The sequence below is a fragment of the Telopea speciosissima genome, chromosome 5 (genome assembly GCF_018873765.1).
Source record: "Telopea speciosissima isolate NSW1024214 ecotype Mountain lineage chromosome 5, Tspe_v1, whole genome shotgun sequence".
Taxonomy (NCBI): Eukaryota; Viridiplantae; Streptophyta; class Magnoliopsida; order Proteales; family Proteaceae; genus Telopea; species Telopea speciosissima.
The window spans coordinates 58,364,697-58,372,854 of NC_057920.1; positions in this window are offsets into that span (position 1 = coordinate 58,364,697).

Consider the following 8,158-nt stretch of genomic DNA (forward strand, 5'->3'; position numbering starts at 1 on the left):
GGAGCCATTTAATTTCTTAAAATTAAATTTTGATATAAAGATGACCAAATATCCCCATGAATAATTTATGATTTACAATTTTCAAGTTTTAGGCGTAAGGAGAGAGGACTAATCTAACAATGACTATTCTACGAATAAGTAGAGGGTGTCTATACCATGGTATTAGTGTAAGGTATCCGATCAAAAATCAACCATCTGCTCAAAATATTTTTTTTGACTATTTTACCCTTTGTATGTACCATATCACCAAAATAGGGCTTCATTACGGTATCGATATTTGTCACATTCAAAACTGTATAGTATCAGTTATGTCGGGCGATTCAATACCAATACCTCAAACATGGTCTATATTAAGAGGTAACAACCTCTCCGTATAGTTAGACATAACTCAATATCAAATTCTATATTAAATAAAACGTCCAAACTATGTAGACAACATTCCATTATGCCTAACTATCAGTAGCACTCCTAGAAATGACTCAATATCAATTTCTATAGTAGACGAATAATCCAACTTCTATACTGTATATTAGATGAAGTATTTCTTCATTAATGTATCTCAACACAATGTTGAGTTTATATAGATTACAAGCATGAGATCGATCTAGATGTCTATACAAGAGAATTGACTAATAGAATAAGAAAGTCATTGGAGAAATAGAAGTCTTGAGTCACATGTGATATAAGGTGATCAACAACTCTAAGGAAGTCATGAATCCTAGATAGGTCTCAATACTTTAGTGAACCGATTATAGATGTCTCTTACAATAGGAAGACTCCTATATCGGTTGATACTACATTGTTTGAGTTACCTCGATTTTGATAATTTTTTCTTTATAAAAAATTTTCACATGACAGTAAGTTGTATTTTTCTCTTTCTTTATGTTATTATTTTGGACGTTCTATGCCATTTGTTTCTGTTGTTAGTTTAATTTGAAAGGATTTTTTCTTTTTCAAGAATATGATAGTCTTAACAGCCATCTAGGTTCAGAAAATTGTATTGAGATGCAACTAACTCAACATGAGCTACCTACCAAAAGAATAGATCAAGTACACCTCTTAGAGTTCCCCCTAAACAATCTAAAGATGATAAATCCCATTTATAGAATAGGAGCAATAGAACGCGTTATTTTTTGTAAACAAATACAGAATTGAGAAGACATTATGGTGAAAGCCGAGCTGAGATTGATTTGAATTTTTGGGCAAACATTTTGGCCATCATGACAATGAGAAGTAAAAACATATTTTAGATGGTAAACCCATTTCTAGAATAGCATATAGAAGAAACTGTCAGGGCAAAGAATTTTCAAATTCCAAATGACAAATTATCGAGGTATAATTCATCATTAGATAATTAAACTCCTATTGTTAAGTTAGTATTTAAAGGGAGAGCAACAAAATAGAACAAACTCAGTACCAATAGACAGAAATTCGTTCTTTGTTGTTACAAAAATTGACTCAAGTTCTTAAACATGCAAACAATTGATTCTCGGTTTGTATGGATAGCTCTGATACCAATTGATAGAAACTCCTTGAGTTTTGTAAAACCCTAATCCATCTCCATACAGTGAACTAGAATACGATTGAATAAAGAGAATTGAAAAAATAATGTGTATCTTGCACCCCTGTATGTTAGAGAAGAACAATATAGAATAATCCATAAGCCTTTATGTCACCATCCTTTGCGAATGAAGCCTTGGTCAGGATCTTCACCAATCTTCTTGTCTCACACACCTCTCACATTCTTGGTGGGAAGAACAGAGAATGAGATTAAGTGACTACAGGGACCCCAACCTTGTATTTATAATACAAAATCCTAATCCTTGTCCACCCCCCCATAATGAAAAAGACTAAAATACACCCATTAACCTTAAAGTGGTCTCAAGCCGAGTTTTATGCCCATGGACCCACAACAATAGCTAGGATATGATTAATTAAGCCCAATATAGTATTTGAAAATATCTTATAGTGGATTGGTGAAGTTAGTGCCTGCGGCCTTGCGATAATGTCTTTCCATACTGTAATGCCTTTCTCATTTTTGAACTTGCATGCACAAAAAAAAGACAGAAGAAATAGATGTTGAGAGTAGAAGAGATGATAACATCAAGCTAAAGAATAAGAAACATTGGTAATGGCAAGTGAAGCTTATGGGAAGAAGACAAAGTTGACAGCAATTTCACAATATAGGATGGCATGTTGTCATAGAGAGATAGATAGAGAGAGAGAGAGAGAGAAAGATAGAAGTTAAGTTTGCTGTCACAATCTTACTCTGGTACAGTAGGAGATGATGTGTTGTCATCAAAAGAGAAGCTGAGGTACAAGTTCAGCTTGGAGAATTTGAGGGATAAAGACCCAGCCGGTTCCTATGCCTCTATTCTTGATACTGCCTTGCAGTAGTATAGTATCCGTATATGCCTATACTAAACCTTACATCCAGCGGCCTTTATAAAAAAGGCAAGATCCAATGGCTACTATTATGGTTGCATGGGAGATTCCTTGCAAAACTCCCGCACAGAAAAAATTCTCCCTTATTTTTATTACAAAAGGTCTGTTATTTTTTCAAATGTCACAAGGCATCCATCTCTCATGTGGATAGATGATATATCTATTCTGACCATTGGATAGAAAGGGACATGATCTAGATTAGCCACATGTCAAATTTCAAAGTCTAAGTTTGGCTCTCTTTGGTATGATTTCAAGAATTACTTTAGGGGTTATTTCAATTTCAAAAGGTGTTTGTTATGATTTTTACACCTTATTTTTGTGAAATTGAAATCAATTTCAATCGAAATCTAGAAAACGATGATGAGTTATTTCTTATATTTTGTATGACTTGATTTTAACTATTTCATGCTAAACACTTTAATGAACATATGCTTATAACGAGGGTAAAAATGTCATTTGACATTTCTAATCAGAATGAAACCAAAACAAGACTCTCTCTCTCTCTCTCTAAACCTCCCTCTCTTTCCGCAATCCCTGCCCCACCCTTGAAATAATAAAAATAAAAATAATACTATTATAAAGAGTAAATTACTTGTACGTACCTCCCCTGTAAGCAACCCGAATACCATATAACCCCTATGTTTTGAAAAAATTACAACCACACCCAGTTTGAGTAACAATGTTAACTTAAAAAATTTGGGGAACACCCATATACCGTTGAAGGTCTACAAACAACGTTGAACCCTTTAAGATCTGCAACACCATCGTTCTCCCCTACTGGCGACTTGAGCAATGAAGGCAAGAATCCAATATCTCCCTCTTCTCTATGTTCTTTCCCTCAATTCTCTGTGCTTTCCCTTTTTTATCGGTTCAAAACATTTTAGAGTGCAAAGAGTGAGTGAATGGTATTCTCATGAACTCCACTGTAGAAATTACATTTTTTCACATGGAAGAAGCAAAAAAGAAAAGGTTAGGGGGATGGGTTCCTAAAGTCCTTTATTTTTCTTTCTCATTTGTTTAATCATGTTATGTTATACAAAGACATATATCTCTCACACCAGTACTCAACTATAGGGGGTTTGGTCCCTCTGCTTGGCTACTTAAAGAATTTTCATTCTGGCAATGACTATCGTAGCTAACCTTTTTGGAATAGTGAAGGAAGTGTGTGAGAGACCAGGTCGGACTTCCAACTACCACCGACGCTGAACTATCTGTCTTCCATAACCATTACTTTTCCTGCAGATAAAATTGAAGTAACGTAAACAAGTTAATAGCTCCTACAAATATGATGATGATACGGGCACGCAAGGGAAGATGAGAGAAAATAGATAAATGGAATGAAATAATATGAAAATAGAAATGATAAGAGGTAAAATAGGGAAAATGATAAAAGCTTTACGGACCAAGCTTGGGGTCTTGGCTTATGAAGGAAGCCTACATTAACTCAAAGAGTTTAATTTGATCCAAAGTCCCTTTTCTATTTGTTAATTCAACTATATAAGATTTACAATAATAGTAGTTATCCATAACTATTCAACTCTCCCCTAACTTCACTCTAACTATCCTCACTTCTTTCCGCTACTCTTAATCTTTTTGAGCTTAGATAACTACTTCTACTCTTGCACATGACACGTGACTACGCTTTTCGATTTTCAATCATACTTTTCAAATCTTCAGCCTATAACTTAACCAGAGGATGAAGATGGCCGGACTTTAGTGGTTAATCTAAGGATAACATGGAAGATGGGGACTTTGGGGTGTTGCGTGGCCCTATGCATTCCTGACCTGCCTACACCATTCAGATGGATGAGTTGAGTTTGTGAGGCATGGAATTGTCTAGAAAATAAGAAGAAAACCAAAAGATATGGGATGGGTTATATGGAGATAGTACAGGTTAACAGGAGACACAGTCCTACTTCACAACTCTCACTTGCTCTATGCACCCAGACATCAATCAACTTTCTTCAGCTCTCACCAAACTCACTTCTCTACTAGAGAGACTATGAACCTCATGTTGGGATATGTGTGTCCATCAAACCCGGTTCGTACTGGTTCGACCCGGTTTACTTTGTATTACACATTTCATACATTTTGGTTTAATATGATCACAAATGATATAAACTTTTTGAGCAATGTATGTCCATAAATTACACTTTTAAATTGGTAGTCACGACTAGGGTTTGGGCTGGATACCCTTATCATATGGTCGTCAAGTCGGGTACACCTAGACATGTTGATGTCAAGGTACGAATGCGAGTACATATATGGGTGTGTATTGGTAAAGAATCTTATTTTGTCGATTCCCTCATGTATTATTGTCAAATGTAGGTTTAGGATAGACATGTGTCATCGAGACCCAGTACCTGAGAGGGCATTGTCACTGCATAATGTGAACATATTCTTTGGTTCAACAGTGACTGAAGTTCAAGAGAACAAAACCCGATATTCTGGGAATGCGTAAATGATCAGGGGTGCAATGGTCATTTTGTGTGCCCCTGTGTCAGGGCACAAGGGTGGTGTGTCTTGCGCAACTAGGTGACGTTCTAGTGTTACCAAGTGTCAAAATCAAACTGGAACCGAATACCAAATCTGAAACCGAACCGAATAAATTCGGTTTTGCTTTCGAGTCTGCTATATGAGTACTTAATTCAGTTCGGGTTCGGGTATGATTTTAGTTCAAAACCAGTCCGTTTGAACTGAAACCGAACCGAATAACCCACTTAAATCCAAAACCTTATATCACTGTATGACCTTTCATATTTCACTATTTCCTCTTTACTATTTTATGGTTTTACTTTTACTTCAAGTTAGTCTCTCTCAATTCTCAACTTCCACAGGGGCCGTGGTCCCACACTAATATCACAATGCAAAACTAAATATCAAGACCAAGGGGCATAGATAAACAATCAACAACATCAAACATAATATGATGTCAATAACAGCAATCACGATGCATCTAATATCAATAAGCCCAAGTTGAGAGAGGAAATAGTGTCCCATATTGTCAGTTCCATCAGCTTCAAAGACACCATTGACACGTAAAGCAAATTATTGTTGCAGGGGCATAAGATACTATTACAAGATGGGCATTTGTATGATTTTTAGCAACAGATGTTATTGGGAATTTAAAACCAAACATTAGAACAATTTAGAAATCAAATAGAAATCGAGTTGTATAACTTAATTTAAACCGGATTTAGACCCGAAGTGGGAGCGTATTGGAGAACCGAATTGGAATTGTAACCAAACCGAACGGAATAGGTTCGAATTCGGTATCAAATTATAGAATCGACGCAGTTCTTGGTCGGTTTCGGGTCACACCATCAATCCATGGAACCAAATCGAAATGAGCCGAATGACCTGAAACCAAACCGATTGACACCCCTAGTTACCAATAAGTTTTAAAATTCGGAATCAACAATCGTATTGATTGGACCAATCAATTCCAATTCTGATACTAATCAGTTGATTTGATTGATCTAATTTTTATTTTTTAAAACCCTAATTACCAAGGTTTTAAACAACCAATAGGATAGCATTAGCTTCTCTAAGACTCTATATCAAAATGTTCTTAAAAAGCGTTTCTAGTGTTTTTCCATATATATATATTTTTTAACAGAAACGGGGGAAAAACTGTATGGTATGTCTGGTTTGATTTTTCTTCTTCTTTGAAACGAATCGGATACTTGACACACTTTTGAGCCCCCCTATTTGAAAAACACTAAAATCATCTCACATTACAAAAATATTTTAACCAATTTTCGGAGAAACATTATGCCAACTTAAGTTAACGAGGATGATATTAAATTTCCAAGAAAAACATAACATAGGTGATGTTTTGCCCTAAAACCTCACAATCTTTCTTCACTCGCAAGAATACCTTAACCTTTCTCGCGTGACCTCTGCAATTCTCCATCTTTGGCTCGAACTCTGGTGCTCTCTACGTGGTAAACCTCTGCAACTCTCCAGCTTTGGTTCAAACTCTGGTGCTCTCTTGGCGATAAACCTCTGCAACTCTCCGGCTTTGGCTCGAACTCTGGTGCTCTCTTCACCGTCGACCTCTACAACTCTCTGTGGCGCTCAACCTCTGGTGCTCTTCCTTTTTCGCACTCAACCTCTACCACTCTCTTTTTTTTTTTTTTTACCATTTCCACCTACTGATTTCCCTTGCATTCCATGGTGTTTTTATTCATGCTCTTGAACTATCTACTGTTCGAAAAGAGTTCTATTTCACAACATATTAGACCTAATTGTTTTTAGCATGAGAAATTTTAAGTATTTTTTGAAATTTTGTGTGCTTCCTTTGATTTTTGTGTGGTAATTTACAGATACAGAGCCTTGCTAATTTCATATTTCAGACTTGAGATGATCTCTATGATGTGACCTTCTTGTAATCGTTCCACCTTCTTCTTTACCCTGCTATTTGGACGTGTGCACTTGTAATAACTACTGGGATACTCATTTCCTTTTACCTGTTTCTGACCATACTTCCTCCAGTTATAACCATCTTCATATATGGAACCACCAACAACCACTGAATTTTGCTTGCTTACTTTGTCTCAATGAAAATTTTAATGCTTTGCAGTTAGGCATCCATCATTGTTTGGGTTTGGAGAGTTTGATCTCATTAGTTACTTGACATATCTGAGCTATTTGGGTAAATGGATTGAAAAGATTTAGAATACCCTATCTTGTGCAATGACCTGATCTCATTCCAAATAGAATTCAGTAAAAATAATATGTTTTTTTTATGATGTCATAAATCTTGACCAGGTTGAGGAGAATGCTATTTTTTTTTGGAGCTTTGAAATTTGTCATGAAACATTGATGGCAAGGATCACCAGTATACTAAAATGCAGAGTTTTATACATATTGACTTTGACCTCCCCTGACCTTTAGTAAAATTTAAAATCAATTGAAAATAAAAATAATAGTAACACATAAAACTGTGCCGGACCTAAAAACACTCAAAAAACACAGAAACGTTGCCATACAGAGCCTAAAAATGTGTACTAAACAAGGGATCTGAAAATAGCTACAGGTAATGGATTAAGGAAATGTTATAAGGGGTGCGACTCAGGCAGGCTGGGCCTACTTTTTATGCCAGCCTTAGCTCGGCCCAGCTTGACCCGCAGCTAATATACCTTAACCATCAAGCCCCAGCCCATCCCTGCCCAACCAAAACATGCCTGGGACAATTAGCGGTCACTGGTGGGTGGACATAAAAGTTTGATTCCTACTCTTTATTTGTACTTTAGACATGTATATTACATGGAATGAAATTGTACATATAGCCAAATGCCTCAACACTAATCGATCATGGCTCAACCTTGGGCTAGGATTTCTTCAACCATAGCCTAGCCCACGGGCTGGAAATCCCAACCCCAAGCTTGGAAGAAAATGGGTCCGGCTAGGGCTTTTGGAGCTCAACTTGCAACACTAGTAAAGGTATACCTCTTTTAGCTTACTTCTATCACATGGTATATTCAATGGAGTTGATATATTGAGGAAAAGAAACCCAAAAAGTCCTCTATTCATGTGTCATGTTAAGTTCAAATTATGTTTGTCGACGCCAAATAAAAAAAGGCTGCCAGATTGCGTGGTGTCTATGCTAAGACACAAGAAAGGCAAAACAACCACTCTGCTCTCATGAAATGAAAAATCTTACCCTTGTTGGATGTCTCTATGCGTGCTCTTATTGACCCACATGTGC